The sequence below is a fragment of the Balaenoptera borealis genome (assembly GCF_965194805.1).
Source record: "Balaenoptera borealis genome assembly, chromosome: 1".
Taxonomy (NCBI): domain Eukaryota; kingdom Metazoa; phylum Chordata; class Mammalia; order Artiodactyla; family Balaenopteridae; genus Balaenoptera; species Balaenoptera borealis.
The window spans coordinates 3,273,057-3,292,309 of NC_138860.1; the positions used below are offsets into that span (position 1 = coordinate 3,273,057).

Below are 19,253 nucleotides of genomic sequence, written 5' to 3' on the forward strand. Positions count from 1 at the left end.
TCAATGTCAAAAAAACAAACGACCCATCCAAAAATGTGCAGAAGATCTACACAGACATTTCTCCAAAGAAGATATACAGATTGCCAACAAACACATGGAAGGATGCTCAACATCACTAATCATTAGAGAAATGCAAATCAAAACTACAATGAGGTATCACCTCACACCGGTCAGAATGGCCATCATCAAAATATTTAAAAGCAATAAATTCTGGAGAGGGTGTGGAGAAAAGGGAATCCTCTTGCACTGTTGGTGGGAATGTCAACTGATACAGCCACTATGGAGAACAGTATAGGGGTTCCTTAAAAAACTAAAAAGAGAAATACCATATGACCCAGCAATAGCCAGGACATGGAAGCAACGTAAGTGTCCATCAACAGATGAATGGATAAAGAAGATGTGGCACGTGTATACAATGGAATATTACTCATCCATAAAAAGAAACGAAATTCAGTTATTTGTCGTGAGGTGCATGGACCTAGAGTCTGTCATACAGAGTGAAATAAGTCAGAAAGAGAAAAATAAATACCATATGCTAATACATATATATGGAATCTAAAAAAATAAATAAATAAAGGTTCTGATGAACCTAGGGGCAGGACAGGAATAAAGACACAGACTTAGAGAGTGGACTTGAGGACACAGGGAGGGGGAAGTATAACCTGGACAAAGTGAGAGAGTAGCCTTGACATATATACAATATTAAATGTAAAATAGATAGCTAGTGGGAAGCAGCTGCATCACTCGGGGAGATCAGCTCGGTGCTTTGTGACCACCTAGATGGGTGGGATAGGGAGTGTGGGAGGGAAATGCAAGACAGAGGGTATATGGGGATATATGTATACATATAGCTGATCCACTTTGTTATACAGCAGAAACTAACACAACATTGTAAAGCAGTTATATTCCAATAAAGATGTTAAAAAAAAAAAGAAACTAGGCGGCCCATTTTGTGGTAATTCTTCCTCACCCAAAGGACTAAGCTGAAGCAGTCAACTCAGTAAAACATTAATGTGTGTTTCCCTTGGGCAGGCACAGGGCTGAGTCTTGATGAGAGAAACTAGTATGATTGAGATAGTCTGATTCCCCAGAGATTTTTAATCTACATAAACCATAGTCGCAGGGAACACACCCAAACTGCATCCAGACTGTAAGGTATTTTCCCTGGAACTACGGTTTATAGCTTAAGAAGCCTAAACCCCTTTGGAGGAATAGCACAGTAGAAATAAATATATATCATACGTAAAAGATCTGCCCTCACTTCTGGAGAAGGGAGGAAGGATTTAGTGAACACAGCTCTAGGAAATAAATACGTGTTGCATAATAATTACTTATTATATTTATATTATCAGACTATATATAGTGACAAATATTTTTGGATCGATTTGTATTAAACAAACACACTCTAAATATGTTGTTCATTTCATTCAGCATTAAATATTTAAATACATATATGAAAATTCATTGCAATACACAGAATACTTAGTGACACTAAATTGAATACCAGTAATATTAGAGGCTGAATGTATTATAGTAAATGGAACAAATGTGAAGAATCAAAGTCTTGAATGTAATCTTTTCTAAAATTTTAATTTTTTAATTTTCTTTTTTTCTTTTTTTTTTTTTTTTTAGAGCTGGAGGATAGAAGGGTTTTTGGCTTTTATTAATTTATTTATTTATCTTTGGCTGTGTTGGGTCTTCGTTTCTGTGCGAGGGCTTTCTCTAGTTGCGGCAAGCGGGGGCCACTCTTCATCGCGGTGCGTGGGCCTCTCACTATCGTGGCTTCTCATTGCGGAGCACAGGCTCCAGACGTGCAGGCTCAGTAATTGTGGCTCACGGGCCTAGTTGCTCCACGGCATGTGGGATCTTCCCAGACCAGGGTTTGAACCCGTGTCCCGTGCATTGGCAGGCAGACTCTCAACCACTGCACCACCAAGGAAGCCCTAATTTTCTTAATTGAAATATATTTGATTTACAATGTTGTGTTAGTTTCAGGTGTACAGCAAAGTGATTCAGTTATACATATATATATATATATTCTTTTTCAGATTCTTTTCCGTTATAGGTTATTACAAGATATTGAGTAAAGTTCCCAGTGCTATACTGTAGGTCCTTGTCGGTTATCTATTTTATATACAGTAATGTGTATATGTTAATTCCAAATTCCTAATTTATCCCTCCCCCATCCCCTGTCCCCTTTGGGAACCATAAGTTTTATTTCTATGTCTGTGAGTCTATTTCTATTTTGTAAATAAGTTCATTTGTATCATTTTTTTTAGATTCCACATATAAGTGATATCATATAATATTTGTCTTTCACTGTCTGACTTACTTCACTTAGTATGATAATCTCTAGGTCCATCCATGTTGCTGCAAATGTCATTATTTCATTCTTTTTTATGGCTGAGTAGTAGTCCATTGTATATATATATATACCTCATCTTCTTTATCCATTCATCTGTTGATGGACACTTAGGTAGTTTCCATGTCTTGGCTATTGTAAATAGTGCTGCTATGAACATTGGGGTGCATGTATCTTTTTGAACTAGAGTTTTCTCCAATATTTGGCCAGGAATGGGATTGCAAGATCATATGGCAACTCTATTTTCAGTTTTTTAAGGAGCCATCATACTATCCTCCATGTTGGTTGCACCAATTTACATTCCCACCAACAGTGTAGGAGGGTTACCTTTTCTCCACACCCTCTCCAGCATTTATTAGTCACAGTTTTTTACGATGGCCATTCTGACCAGAGTGAGGTGATACCTCATTGTAGTTTTGATTTGCATTTCTCTAATAATTAGCAATGCTGAATATCTTTTTCATGTGCCTGTTGGCCATCTGTATGTCTTCTTTGGAGGAATGTCTATTTAGATCTTGTGGCTATTTTTTGATTGGGTTGTTTGCTTTTGTGTTATTGAGTTGTATGATATGTTTGTACATTTTGGATATTAATCCCTTGTCGTCGCATCATTTGCAAATATCTTCTCCCATTCTGTAGGTTGTCTTTTCATTTTGTTTATGGTTGTCATTTTCTTTTTTAAGCCTCTGGTTGCTTGAAATTCACTAGTTACTGCTCTAGGTAGTAGAAACTTAATGTTATTTCTATCCCTAATATTCCTTTTTTTCTTTAAAAAGTTATCATCCAAAAGAGGAATTCAATTTCTTAATATAAATAGCTCAAATTAAGAAGAAGCCTCAAGTCCAAGTTTTCAGACTATTACAAAATTATTTATCAACTGGTTATTTCTCAAAATAACTGCATTAGTAAGTATTATCACTATTAACCCACTTTATAGATGAGAACATTAAGGAATAAAGAGTTCAATTTTCCCAAGGACACAGAGCTTATCGGTGGTGCCAGAATTCAAACGCTAGCCATATGGTTCAAGAGTACATACTCTTTACCTAATTACTGCAGTCTACCATTTTACTTATTTATTTTTTAAAATTTATTTATTTATTATTATTATTTTTTTTTTGGCTGCGTTGGGTCTTCATTGCAGCACGCGGGCTTCTCTCTAGTTGTGGCACGCGGGTTCTCTCTCTCTAGTTGTGGCGTGTGGGCTTAGTTGACCCTTGGCACGTGGGATCTTAGCTCCCCAACCAGGGAGCGAACCCGCATCCCCTGCATTGGAAGGCAGATTCTTTACCACTGGACTGCAGGCATGCCCCAGTCTACCATTTTAATAAAGCCAGAGATAATTCCCCAAACAATGGTTCAGCAACTTTTTGAAATCTTCCTCAAACAGATCTTTACCGAAAACAGATAAAGAATAAAAATTCATGGCTAAACAACAAAATCAATGACAGGAACATGCCGTGCTCCAGCTGTCCAACATGCTGGTCAACATTTTAACCAGCAATGGCACCAAAAAGGAACTTCAAAAGGGATAAGAGGAGTGGAGTCAGTTTTGGACAATTCATGTGCTAAAATATTGGTGACTGACAATTTCCATGTGTTTAAGAGGCTAGTTATGATACTGCTGAAAGGCAAATATAATGAATGTTTCCAAAAAGAAAAAAAAAACCAACTAAAATCAATACATTCTTTTTCAATTTCACTTTTGATTATACAGCTAACTCCTTTTTTACATAAAAAGGAGTTTGCCTTGATTGTATCACATCATTACTTGAGCTGTGCATCATTTTAAATTATACCAGTCTAAAAATCATACCTTAATGTGATGACTGCTCTATTACGGCAATGCCTTTATTTAAACATTTGAATATAAATCACTGAAAAATCCCCACAGTTTATTATCTATTGAATTTTTCTTTCCTTGTTATGGATGTCAACTGATGATGTATTTATTTCTAACAAACAATTTTAGGAAAAAAATTACTCCTGGGGGCCAAGAAAAATAGGAAACTATTATGCTCTAATATACAACATGTGTAAAAACTGGGAAACAATTACATTTACATATTTGCTTATTTATGCATATTCATATTGGTTTACCACATTTTCTAACATTACCCACCTTGTGACTTGAGACTTGGAAAATCATTTTTATAAAAAAGCATATAAAGTTTTATTGTTGAGGGAAAGATTTAGACCATCGTAAAAACCTTTCACAAGTGAAATAGTGTCTTAAGTAAAAAAACAAAACAATACAAATTCAAACATTTTCATAAAATAAGTGTAATTTGTTTGCAAGGTCTGTAGTAAATTATGTTTAGCAGCAATTTTAGTTTGAATATTCAATACATAATAAACACATTCTCCAGAAGATATATACCCATGGTTTTTATTACACTTAACATTTTTTATTCTTTTTGAGAAATATAAGGAAGGGAGTTTTATCATTAATACATAATGTTTTTCTAGTTTCTTATTCATTACCAAATGCAAAAATATATCAGATGAATGTATTTGATGTTGTGTTTTGTAATCTTAAGTAGTATTTTATTTTTTGTAATATAAAGAGTGTAGTATAGTAAAAAGGAAACTAGACTTTGGGGTCTTGTTTTTCTCTGCCACTAATAAATTTGCTATCCAAGAGTCTATTCATCTTATACAAGCCTTGGTTCTTTTAATCTGCAAAATCTAAGGGAATCGGCTAGGATGTTGCTACTCAAAGTATATTCTGTGAACCGGTAGAGTCATCGCCACCTGGGAGCTTGTTAGAAATGCAGGTTCTTTTTTTTCTAATTTTTATTTTATATTGGAGTAGAGTTGATTAACAATGTTGTGTTAGTTTCTGGCATACAGCCAAGTGATTCAGTTATACATATACATGTATTTATTCTTTTTCATATTCTTTTCCTATTTAAGTTATTACAGAGCTATAACTTTGAGCATGTTCCTTGACCTCTATGTGCTTCACTCTTCTCCCCTGGAAAATGGATACACTAGTGGTACCTATACAATACGGTTGTCATAAGGATTAAAGATATCAATCCACATGGAGTGGTTAAAATGTTGCCTGGAAAATAGTTACAATTCAATAAATATTAACCACTACAAAAATGCAGTTTCTCTACTCCCATCCTGGGTCTATTGAATCAGAATATGCATTTTAACAACCCCCGCAAGTATTTCCCCTGCTCGTGATAGTATGAGAGACACTGAAGGAGCTTGGCTGTGACCATCATAAAAACCTTTCACAAGTGAAACAGTGTCTTAAATAAAAAAACAAAACAATGCAAATTCAAGCATTTTCATAAAATGAGTGTAATTTGTTTGCAAGCTCTGTAGTAAATTATGCTTAGCAGCAATTTTAGTTTGAATATTTAATACATAATAAACACATTCCTAACCTGTTAAATGGGTCAGCAATGTGACATTTTACATAGAAATATCCACGTATAAAGTGATGGAAAATGTCCTAAAAAGATACAACATGGACATGGCACTCTACAGATTTAGGTTAATCCCAAGATTACCAGTTACTCCCTGGGTGATCGTGGGTAAGTTATTTAATTTTTGCTCTCTTGTGTGAAATGGGGATAGTCATATCTAGCAATATCAATCTCATTGGGATGATGTATCAAATGAAACAAAGATTGTGTAATATAACTGTAGCTCAATAACTGTTAGTTTTTAATTCATTTTTCTTCATGCCACCCAACTCCATATCAAACTTGTGTTAAGCCACAAAGATGTCGAGATGAACAAATTAAACTCTATTGAAAAGTACATCAATAACATGTTCATATTTCCAACCTCAGCTGAGCTGCCAGTGCCAGCTAATTTCCTACTCTGTTCCTTAAAGTTGCTGTTCCAAACCTCTCTCACTCTCCTCAGATACAGAATATCACTTCTTCCTGGCATAGATCGGACTTCTGCTTGGCCAAGTCATTGATCTACAGTGAGATGTGAGAGGTGGAGAGATGTCAAGACTGGACACTATAATTACCTTCGTGGACAGGAAAACATGAAATATCAGCCCCAAACACATGTCCACCATCCCATCAAGCTCAGGCAAATAACCAGGGGATGTCGCAGATTGGAGACAGGGAAAGATTATATCATGGAGCTCAAGATTGGGAATCTCAATCTTACCACAGAGCAGGGACCATGTCTCTTTGTTTCACTGATAAATACCCAACTCCTGGCACGATGTCTGGGACTGAGTATGTGCCCAGGAGATGTTTCTCAACCAGTGAATCAGGAAGAGGCTGGAGACCAGACTAGCTAAGAGCAACAGATGGAAGTGGGGGAGGTTTGCTTTTGGGTAATAAGACCAATGGAATATGGAAGAGAGACTGGAGAAGACAAGACAGTGCGTAGAGCTGGTAAGGGTGAAAGATCCCAGGCTGATACCAAAATCCAAGGATGAAGGCAGAAAAGACGGACAGGAGGTCACTGGGCTCAGACTCAGGAGTGATAACGAAGCCCGTTAACAAAATCTGGCTTCACGTGAGTACCAGGTCGGTGGCAAGAAGCATCAGGTTGCTTCCAAGGGGGCCCTGAAGAGAGAGGAAGAACTTCTAGACTGAAAGGGAATTCTCTCGTGTTTTAGATGGTACTCGGGATTTGTTTTCATTAGGTGTGTTGAGACACGCAGACACAGAAGTTATTATACTCACAGCTTTCTGGATGTGGGAGGCATGGCTTGCAACACAGGACCTCACGGGGAAACACACAGGGTTAGAGAAGAAAAAGAACTCCGGGTCTCTTCTTGAGCGTGGTCAGTGAGAAGTGGGTAGAGGGGAAGCCCCTCACTGTTGTACACAGGACGTGCACAGATGTTTGAAATGTACAGTATAAACAGCATCTCTCACAGAGCGAGGATGCACCGCTGGGCCCAAAGTGATGAACAAGGGCGGCAGTTGGGGGAGGGCCTATAAAAGGATGAGAAGCGTTAAATGCAGAAAATAACATGACGGTTATTACACCTGAGATGGGTCAGGGAGGAGGGTCTCACATGTGTGTGGGTCCAGGTGAGTGGTGTTGGCAGCATGCTGGGAAGGTAGCTGGATATCACAGAAGAGTGGTCTGTGTCTGAAGGCATTGACCCTGAAGGGACCTCGTGGACCGAGCTGGCGGTTGTTTCCATGGTACCCGGTATGAAAGGATGACACTTTGGCACTAGTGACACTGCAGGATGTTGTCAGAACCCTGGGAAAAAGGGGGAGAGCCCCAACTGTGACTGAGGTTAAATTTCTCATCAGCCCATCGCGAGTGGAAACTCAGAATTGGAAATTAAGGAAAATTAGAAAATACCCAATTTGGTGGGCTACAATGGTACATGTTATCATGTGACAGTCATTTAAACAGGAGGTGGGATTGGATCCATCTGTGGAAACAGATGTAGAACGGGGACACGTGATTGATTGAATATTAACCACCCAACTTCCATTCAGCGAGTGGTGCAGAGAGCACCTCACACTGAGAAGGAAATTCCTTTTAGAAAGTCGTTTGCCTCTAGTTAGACACAGAGACACTTTCCCCAAATAATTGGCTTCTTGTTCCAACAATATTAAATACTTCATCCTTTTCCCTACTTTGAAATGTTGTCATATATTAAACTTTGATATATTATTAGGCAAGTAGTTCTCAAAGTTTTTGGTTGCAGACATTTTTGCACTGTTAACATTTTGGAAATTTTTAAAAATTGAAGTATAGTTGATTTACAATGTTGTGTTAATTTCTGCTATACAGCAAAGTGATTCAGTTATACATACATATATATATACACATTCTTTTTTTATATGTTCTTTTTATACTCTTAACATTTTGTTAGGATCTCAAAGAGCTTTGGTTTATGTAGGTTATATCTATTGCTTTTTATCATATTAGAAATTAAAACTGGGAAGTATTTAAAATATTTATTAATTCATTAAAATAATATGGCTATTACATGTTAATGTAAATAACACCTATTTATGAGAAAAGCCTCTATTTTCCTATAAAGAAAACAAAACTAGTGAGAACAGTGGCATTGTTTCACTGTTTTTCAAATATCTTAATGTCTGGCTTCACAGAAGATAGCTAGATCCTCATATCTGCTTGTTCAGTCAATCTGCTGTGATATCTTGTTTTCCTTGAAGAATATGAAGAAAATCTGGGCTCACATAGATATATAGTTGGGAAAGGAAGGACCTCTCACAGGTCTCAGGAGCCCCCAGGGGTCTTTGGACCACATTTTAAGAACAGCTGCTTTAGTCTATTTACAGAATTTTCTATTCTCTTCTGTTTATTTATCTACCTCCTTAACTAGTACATCACTGTTTGAATTTAGTGTATGTTTACAGTGCATTTAACACTCTGTACTATAATGTCCTTATCCTTCCCCCCCCCGAAAGTTTTGTAGCTATTTTCACACATTTTTTCAGTTAAAATTTAAAATAATTTTTACTATTTTAACTGCATCCTGTTAGAATTTTTGGGGAATTGTATTGTTTATAAAGATATGTGGAGAGAATCATTACAATATCAATTTTTCTCTTCGATATTACCCCAATATCTGAGAAAGTGGGACAAAAATTTTGGCCTCTCGGCCTCCTTAATGGAGTAGGGTTAATGAAGTATTGTACACCTTCAATATAAAGTAGCTAAAGGCCAAATCTCTGCATTAAAACCCTGTGAGGATACCGAGAGTCATTAATCCTAGCAACTGTTTTTTAGTGTAACAGTGAATGGTAAAGAGTTTCTTCAGCCTATTGAATTTGGTAATTTGATTGTATCTCTTTCTTTCTTTATTTCTTATTGGAGTATAGTCTTGCTTTACAATGTTGTGTTAGTTTCTGCTGTACAACGAAGTGAATCAGCTATATGCATACATATGTCCCCTCCCTCTTGGACTTCCCTCCCACCCCCATCCCCCATCCCACCTATCTAGGTCATCACAGACCACCGAGCTGAGCTCCCTGTGCTATATAGCAGGTTCCCACTAACTATCAATTTTGATTGTGTCTCTTTCTAAGCTTCTGTAAAGTCTTGTCTTCATTATTCTGGTCAAAGCTGGAGGAGCTTATTTGAATCTTGCAAAAATATAAAGCATTAAAACCTACGACAGTGAGCTATATAGAAAAGACTCAAGTGGGAAACAGAACACTGAGAGTTTTTCACTCTATTTTCTTAGTTTTAGCCCTTATTCACTGTGGAATAGAGATTTCCTTTAACTCTCTGAGATTCAACTTTTTCATCTCTAAAATAGGAATAATGATACCCACACTACTTATTTCAGAGGATTGAGAAGAACATAAACTGTCGTGATATACTTTGTAAAGTGTTTTACAAAATGCTTGATATTATGTAATGTTGGAGTAATGAAGTTGTAGAGCTGGACCAGGACCTCAGAGATTAGCTAGTCCGCTAGTCCTTGGAATTCTATGTATTTCCTATGTGTTTCTTGGAGCCAGGGGTAGAACTGGGGTCCTGAGCGGAAGGAGACGTGAAAATGCAGCAGGGGACACTGGCCATTCGGCTGTATGGATTAGGTTTACGCCTTATGTTTTTTTTTTTTTTTTTTTAAGCTTGAAGAAGGAGAGGTACTGATTTCAAACACTGAAAACCTCTAGTTTTAGTCCAGACCCTCATTTTTTAAAATAAATTTATTTATTTATTTTTGGCTGCGTTGGGTCTGTTGCTGCACACGGGCTTTCTCTAGTTGCTGCGAGCGGGGGCTACTCTCCGTTGCGGTGCGCGGGCTTCTCATTGCGGTGGCTTCTCTTGCTGTGGAGCACGGGCTCTAGGTGCACGGCATGCAGGCTCAGTAGTTGTGGCTCACGGGCTCAGTAGTTGTGGTGCACGGGCGTAGTTGCGCCGCGGCATGTGGGATCTTCCCAGACCAGGGATCGAACCCGTGTCCCCTGCATTGGCAGGCAGATTCTCAACCACTGCGCCACCAGGGAAGCCCCTAGACCCTCATTTTTATAGCTGAAGAAACTGATGAACAGCAGAGGTTATTTTCCCATGTGCTCAGCTTGATAATAGTGGTGTTAAACCAGAAGCATGGTCTAATGTTTAATGTGTGATATACATTCAATCTGCTTAACCTTTAACTTAAAATCTATACTAGTTTAAAATCTATACAAAATTTAATTATCTTTGGTTTTCAGTCTGGAAAGCTGATTTTCTGTTGTAGCCAGATACAGACATCTCTTTATAAATAAAGCCAAATATAGACACACAATACAAATAGATACTGCATAGTCTGTCAAAACTATATACCTTCATCTTAGAACTAAAGAATATTTATACATAATAATTCATGAGTGTTAGTTATATGAAGACCTTAGAAAACTTACTGACTTAGAGGAAATTAAAATATATTGAAATGAGTTATCTCTTATTATAGGGCACAAGGAAAATTCAGTTGAAAGGAGAAAAACTTCTCCAATTCCTGGAGAAGTTTCATTTGGCCTTCTGTGTGTCGTGTCTATATGATGTCAAATACCCAGTGTTCCTAAGTATCAAGACATTTGTACAGAGATAAGAAGTTAGATGAATATTTTTGGTTTCCTTTGACTTTTCTTCAGATAATCTGCTATATGGGTGCAGATAAGTGAATTACTATTCTTGGATCAAATTTTGTTGAAATGAAAGAACTACACAATAGGTTCCTTTTCTAACAGGTCTTGATTTTAGTATGATAAAACCCAAACCAGAATATTAAATATACTCTGACCTGCAGGAGGACCACAGTGGCCTCTTCTTGGGCACAAAGGCAGCCCATAGCCACCATCTGGTTTCTTCCTTCTGGAGTGATGTTGAGCACACAAAAGCAACTAGCCAAGCAGCACATATGCCTGTCCTGCAGAAGCAGCTTTCATCAGTGAGAACTTTCATAGACATGGTCAGGTGTATGAGTCTCTCATCACACTGTGGGGAAATGCCCCCTCTCCCTCAGGCTGGACTTTAGACTGTAGGAGAGGAACCCTAACTCTTGGGCTGAGGGTCTTTCCAGTTTCTTTTTCTTTTAAGAAAATACAATGTTTAAAATTAAATTTAATTTTTTACTAGTTACACATGGCCTTTATTTTTTTAAATTTATTTTATTGAAGTATAGTTGATTTTCATTGTATAGTTGAATTTCATTGTACAGTTGATTTCTACTAAAGTTGTGTTAATTTTTGTTGTACAGCAAAGTGATTCAGTTATATATATATCTAACAGGAAATTGAATATAGTTCCCAGTTTCTTGATCATGGAAGAACTGGTCTTTCCTCTGCTATAATCAAGGATGAGGATACCAGAGCATACAAAGGAAATGTTTTTAAGCAGATTATTCAAATAAAATATCAAAGAATTTCTTCAAAACAACAAGGTCCTACTGTATAGCACAGGGAACTACATTCAATACCCTGTGATAAACCATAATGGAAAAGAATATAAAAAAGAATATATATATATATATATATATATATATATATATATATATATATATATCTGAATCACTTTGCTGTACAGCAAAAATTAACACGACATTGTAAATCAAATATACTTTAATAAAATAAAATAAAAAGAATTTCTTCATATTTTATAAAATAGTAAATAACAATGTTTAAATTTCCTGATAGATGTTTGGCATGGCCTTAAATACATAGTCTTGAATTACAGAAGGGTGGAAACATCACGACCTTATGTAACAATGCTTACACTTCAGGTTTACAAAGTAAACTTTACAAAGAGCATTAAAAAGATAGGTGAGAAGGTGTTACACATTTATACAGACAATATGCTTCCTTCCTAATGGGTCTCTGTTTTAGAAAGTAATTTGTACTGGATGTTGAGCCATTTTTAAAACAGGAAAAAGTATGTCTCATTTTACAAAGACTCTGTTTTTAATTATAATTTGACAAAAGAAATAACCACATTACCTGTTTGATTTGCCAGAACTTTATCTAGCACCACCTGTTGGGCCCACGGCACTCAAATACTGACATATTGCAGAGAACAAAATTATTTAGCTGCCATACTAACTAGCATTGAAGCCAACAAAAGCATAATATAGCCTTTGTACTCAGAATAAAACAAAACTACATTAAGCTACCAACTGTAAAGGTTTAAGGAAGCCACATTTAATTATATACAAACAGATCCTTCTAACAAAGAACTATAATAAAAATGGTCTTGGAGTTAAAAGGCCAAAGTTTGCATGGTCCACACTGGTAATGATCACGAGCTTAAACCAAACAGAATTTCATTGTACAGTTGATTTCTATTAAGCATGATAAAGGGATGCTGAACTTGTGTTCATGAAATGATGGGTTCAATTCTGTAACATTTGCAGTGTGACGAAATAGCATAACGCATTGCCATACTGGCAAAACAAAGAGTTATAATTAGTTATTAGCTTGTGAATGTATAGTTCATTGCAATTAAGTTTATGAAGAGTACATTGCCTTTGAAAGTTCACCTGCCTTTGACTTTATACCACATTGACTTACAGAAAGTTAATGCTGAAATGTGTAGTCAAGACATGAAGGGTCATATAGGTGCCTCTCCTATTTTGAGACAAAGGAATAAAAAAAATCCCACAAGAGTAGAAACACAATGTAAAATGTTTGAAAGTATTGATGACCATATCTTCTCATTGTTGAGTCCTTACTTTGCCTTTCATAAATATTACTTCATTATCCTTTTGACGAAACTGAAGAGTAGGTATTTGTACTTTATTTTACAAATGAGGATTTTTGAGGCTTAGAGAAGGTAATTAACTTGCCTAAATTTACTTATACATTACCTCAACTCTGTCTGATCCCAGAGCAAGTGTTCCGAATCTGTCTACAGTAGATAACTATGGAGTTTCTCTTTCCCTAAAGATGATTTGTAAATGTGTGCATTAGGAAGCTCAGGTCAACCAATGGGACTAGAGTATATTTCCATAATTGAGAAGTGACTTAAATATACCAAATGTAACCATCTGATGAAAAGTATTAATAGAAGGGTAACAACATACATAGAGGTTAAAAGAAAAAGGATGGATGTGCAGATAGTAAATATTGTTCAGGTTAGTGCAGGAGAGAAGTCCTTCTACATCCAAAAGGCTAATATTGATTCCTGGGGCAAGAATACCCCCAATCAAATTCACATAGCTCTCCTTCATTGATGAAAATTTAACCCCTATATAATGATTCTGGGCTCTTCAAGCAAACTTCTGACCTATAATTTAGTCTCTGAATTGGTCCACCAGGAAGAAACACCCTGAGCTAATGACCAAAGGCTGTGAACTTGGTATTACTTCTTCTATTGTAAGTTAACAATTGGCACTTTGTTTTATGAAACAGACTCCTGCAATTTTAGTTTGTGTGAATAAATCTCTTTGAGTTTAACTAATCAAAGATACTTTCTGAATCTGAAAAGCTGAGGAGCAGGACCTGGAACCTATTATCTCCACCAAGGGAGTACCTACTTGGGGACACCCTGAGTCCTCTCCTTCTTGGATGTGGCACCTTCGATGGAAACAGAGGCTTTAAGATTTTCAGTTCAATCCTCTGACTTTTATAGATGAGGAAAATCAGGCAGGAAGGTACAACAGTTGGTCTAATTAAATAAATACTCTGGAGCTCTATGCTTCTCTGTTTATATCCTTACTAATTTTTAGTTACCGTAGTTACTAATATTTGGTACCTATAGTTCAATTGTCTTTCACTCTAATCTAGAGCTACAGTTTTACAGACAAATGCATTTGAGCCTTTCCAAATCCACTACAGATGTCAAAATGTCATTTCCAATTAGTGGGACCCTAAACTAGAATGTTGGAAATTGTGTTAGGTTGTAACAATGTGATGACACACCTATTGTGATAGGTGATTTTGAAAAATATGCGCTAGAAACTTTAAAAAACTTTATGTCATAAACTTTTACAAATTTTATAAATGACAAAACTGACTGTCAAATAGTTTATGTAATCCTTCTCTGTTCTAATGGGCCCAATGCTTGGCTTAATGCTCTGCTCTCATTGTCTTAAAATTCTTAATAATTTTTGAACAAATTATATATAATTTAAATTTAGTTTATAATTATTGCCACTCAGCTAATAATTGACAAAGCCTCAGTTTGCCTATCTTCAAAGCTCATACTTTCCCTGAAATAGTGCTGCTTTTGAGTAAAAACACAATGTTTGAAAGGATAAGTTTTAGAAGTACTCAATAGCACTTAAAAACCATATATAGTCTAGGTCAAATGTCTTCAAAGTAATAACCCCCATAGGTCAAAATATTGTTAACAAGACGGGAAGAACTTCTAGGATCGGATGGCTGTAAGTAAGCATTCAGCAGGATTCTGGGGGTTTTAGCACTAGCATCTTAAAAATATGGAGCTGCCATCAGTGCAAATGGGGAAAACTGTAGGTGGAGTAGGTCTGGCAATCCATGAGTTGATGTATTTGTTGAACGGACAAAGAGAGATTTCAGGTGGGCAATTGGATAACAAATCTGGTGTTTGGGAGAAGGTCAGTGTTGGAGATAGGAATTTGAGAGTTATTGGCACATAGATGGAAAATGTCCAGGGAACTCCGATGTCCTGGAAACCACATGTAGAAGTGGTGTCAAATGTCGCTGCTGAGTCTGTAAATAAGGACTGAGAATGACCACTGGATATAAAATGTGGAGGTGATGGTGACTTTGATAAGAGGAATGGACTGATGGTGACACGATCACTTCAGTTGGGCTGAGTGGAGAGGATTTAACAGAGGACAGAGGAGAGAAATTGGAGCTAGCATATACAGGCCATTCTTTGGAGGAGTTTTACTGTAAAGAGGAGAAATAAATGTGAGGTGTCAGCTAGTGGGGGACATGGAGGATAGAGGTTTATTTTCAGTGAGACAAATATAAAGATCCTGATGAGAAAGGCCCAGTAGAGAGCAAGAGATGATGGCACAGAAGAGGGTGTGGAGAATTGATGCAGGGATGTCCTTGAGTGGGTGGGAGGGATGGGATTTGGGTACCAGTGGAGAGAATGGCTCTAGAGGAACTATCACATATATTTGACAGGTGAAGAAACAGTCTGGAGTCATTGAGCTTTGAGGAAGAAGAGTAGATTGTGTTATTCATTAAATACAATATACCATGATATTTTATATTGGTAAGAGGCTGTTTCTAAATAATATTCTACACATTCATGGTATTGACTGCTTTGTGCTAGAATGCATCAAGCTTCCTCATATTTTATTATAAATAATGCTACAAATGGACAATGAAATGTGTAATGCCATATTGGCTAAAGTGATCCAGTTTTATAAACTCAACCCCATTTTAAATTCTTTCTTCTTTCAATTGAGGATGCTATAGATGAAGTATCCTTTGAGAATATAAGTATTTCTCTTAAGACTTTGCTTTGGAGAATAATGGAGTTCAATAAAATGTATTTTTACCTCAGTTTGTTACAATGGAAATTTACAAAGTAGTCTGTTTATTCAATAAACGTTCATTTTTCTTTCACAGCCAGGTACTATTATTTGCTAAATGGCTTGGTGTAGTAGACTCATCCTTAAATTTTCAAAGCATCAGGATCCTTTTTTTCAAGGAAAACCCTAATTGGAGCCCCATTATACAGAATAGATAACAATGCTACTTCTTTTGTATAAATGTCTTTTTAGTAGTTGAAGTTGATAACATTTATTTATAAAATCATTTTTGAGAGTACACAAATTATATTTAGAAGCTGAGGATGGCCGCTGTACGCTAACATCAGGATCACCATCCTATTGATTTCTGTGTTTTGTTTTGGTTAAACTGTATCAAGAAAATCATGAGTCATACAGAGAAGTGGTTGCAAAGGATAAAAGTATTTAAACAGCTCACTTTAGAACCTCAGCATGGTTAAAAGAATATGGAACACTTTTAGTATTAATAATTTATCAGCCTAAAATAATCTTGCCCCATCTTGCTGAACATTGATCCTGAAATTACTTTTAATTTTTATATTTTTATATTTTAAAACAAATTGTGAAAACTTTCAAACATAAGAAAAGTATTGGACAATAATTTAATAAAATCTATGTATCCACCATGAAGAATTAGTAGTATCAACATTTTGCTATAGTTGATTTCTTATATGTGATTGGTGGGAGTGTAAATGTATACCCACTTTGGTAAATTGTTTGACAATATATATTAAAGTAGTATCTACTAAATCATATGCATATCCAGCAATCCAGCACTTCCACTCCTAGGTATATACCGAACAGAAATTCACACTTATGCACATTAACATACATGAACAGAAATGCTTAGAGCGGTACTCATAATAGTCCCAAACTAGAAACCACCCAAACGTCTATCAAAAGAGGAAAGTATAATGAATTGCAATATATTCATGCTAAACAGCAATGATAGTAATGCACTTCTGTTGTAACCACAAGATGAGTGAATTCTTCAGACATAATATAATGTTAAGTAAAAAAACAGTCAGATAGAAAAGGTGTACATCGTGTGAGTTCATTTGTATAAATAACAGGAAAGACTAATAAATTGTGCTAGAAGTAAAAAAATAGTTACTTTTCTAGAGTATTGGGGATATTCTATACCTTGATATGGGTGGTGGTTATGTGGGTATAGTCACCATATAAATATATCACTGAGGGACTTCTCTGGTGGTCCAGTCATTAAGAATCCACCTGCCAATGCAGGGGACACGGGTTCGATCCCTGGTTTCGGAAGATCCCACATGCCGCGGAGCAACAAAGCCCGTGTGCCACAACTACTGAAGCCTTCACGCTCTAGGGCCCACATGCTGCCACTGAAGCCTGTGTGCCTAGAGCCTGTGTTCCGCAACAAGAAAAGCCACCGCAATGAGAAGCCCCTTCACCTCAACAAAAAGTAGCCCCTGCTCACCACAACTAGAGAAAGCCCGCACGCAGCTATGAAGCTCCAGCACAGACAAAAATAAATAAATAAATAAATAAATAAATAAATAAATAAATAAATAAATAAATAAATAAATAAAAGATATCATTGAGATATACACTTAAGATGTGTACACTTTATGTTATATATGTTATGCTTCAATTTAAAAATTCCCCCATAAAAGAAAGAAAAGATGAATGACATCTGGCTTCATAGATTACGAAGTGTAAAAGTGTGAATAAGGAGAAATACAAACATAACCACATTATAATGAGATTTTAAAACATTATATTGAGAAACTTCTATTAAATTCTAAAGAGATAAAGCTGACCATGAACAAAGGAGGAGGATCACATTAATCACAGATCTCTCTCTTTTTTTGGAAGCAAAAAAATAGTAGTATTTTTAAAGCTATAAAGAAAAAAAATCCACATTGTATCTATAATTTTATACCTAGCCAAATTTTCATTTAACTTCAGGTATTATAAAAATATTTTCAGGCATACAAAGACTCAGTTTATTTTGCCTACAAAGACCCACTTTGAAAACACCTTTTTTTTTTGGTGAGAAGTACTACAAGAAGTAAAGAAATTATTTTAATTATTTTAGGAACTGCAGCAAGAAATAGGAAGTAACTATGTTCAAACAACTTATTTTGTATTAAAAAAATCACTTCCTTTTCAGACTTCTGGGTCAGACAATTTGAGCTACTCTTATTGCAAAGATCATCTGGACAATGTCTTCCTATTCAAGTCTACTGTTTTACATGGATCAAGGGAACCATTGTTAAACTGAGAAGAGGAGATGGTAGGGGCTAGAGGTCAGTAAATAAGACTGTTTTTTTTTTTTTTTAAGTCTACGTAAGATTTTGGGCTTGCATATGAAACTGATGGATGCAAAATAGACTAAAAACCCACTATTTTTTTTCAGAAAATTGTATTTTCAAAGGAACCACGAGCCTGGCTAGCAAAAACTATGGTGTTTTCCCCCTGATTCCTAAAGAAGCCCCTAAACTATAGTCCTGCACTAGCAGTAAATGAGCCAAAAAAAAACTGCACAGCTCCTAAGAAGAGCATACTCTTAAATGTCCACATTAGATGTGGTCATGGAGCATTGGGGAAAAAGGAAAACTTCTCAGAGGGAAAATACTGGGGCCATGATAGACAGTAGACAAGGAGATCCCTTAAGGAGACCAGGACCAGGGAACTTATCACCAGGGAGTTTGGAAATTCCCTCCTTTTAGAATTAGAAAATTGCTATAGACCAATGACTGCTCTGATTTTCCTTCCTTCTTTCCCTAAATAAATGTTTTTATTGTGGTTATCCTGTTCTTTCTCCAGCAATATATGTTGGACATATAAGAGAGGAGTGGATAAACTGTGCTTTGGTTTATAGGGACATGAAGCACCATACTTAGACTTGTTGTAAATGACTGTCTTTTACCAGTCATTGAGAAATTGCAGAAATCAGTCATTGCAGTCATTGCAGAAATCTTGAGCTTTGAGCTGCATGTTATTAGATGAGTTCCTGGGATCATCTTCCCCGAGGAGGGAGTGTATATTTCATGGGGCCAAAGGAATATGCTATAGCAGAAAATGCTAGTATTTAAGCCAACACCATGTCTTTTTCCCTTTCTCTATTGAAAAAGAAAGTTTAGCTGTGACGTTATTGCTCATTGGAAACTACCTGGGGTGGGGCAGGGAGCAGGGAGAGAGAAACTGTAGGTACTAGTCTCAGAGGAGAAGACATGCTCTCTCAGAACCAGCTGAAACAGAGTTAGAAATTAGAACCCCCAAATAAAACTAAAATCCACAACAATCTGCACTCTCGAGTAGAGGGGGCTAGAAAAAAAATTTACCACCAGCACAAAAAGACAAGGAAGCTTGTCTCTGCCTGGGTTTTGGGAGAGGAGAGGCGGCTGGAGGAATTCTCCTTAGAAATTACCACTTCAACTCCCTTGACCAGTGCCACTGTGCACATGACATGGTTTGAGCATCCAAATTTATACA

At 36.4% G+C, this 19,253-nt stretch overlaps 1 long non-coding RNA gene across 4 annotated transcripts in view; it reads left to right on the forward strand.

Annotated features, from left to right (window-relative positions):
* Positions 1 to 17,345, forward strand: part of LOC309630580 — a 107,073-nt gene extending 89,728 nt beyond the window's left edge. For all 4 annotated transcript variants that reach the window (XR_014245767.1, XR_014245768.1, XR_014245769.1 and 1 more), the window contains one exon: positions 5,290 to 17,345. This is a non-coding gene — a long non-coding RNA (uncharacterized lncRNA). The remainder of the gene's footprint in view (positions 1 to 5,289) is intronic.
* The last annotated feature ends 1,908 nt before the right edge of the window (positions 17,346 to 19,253 follow it).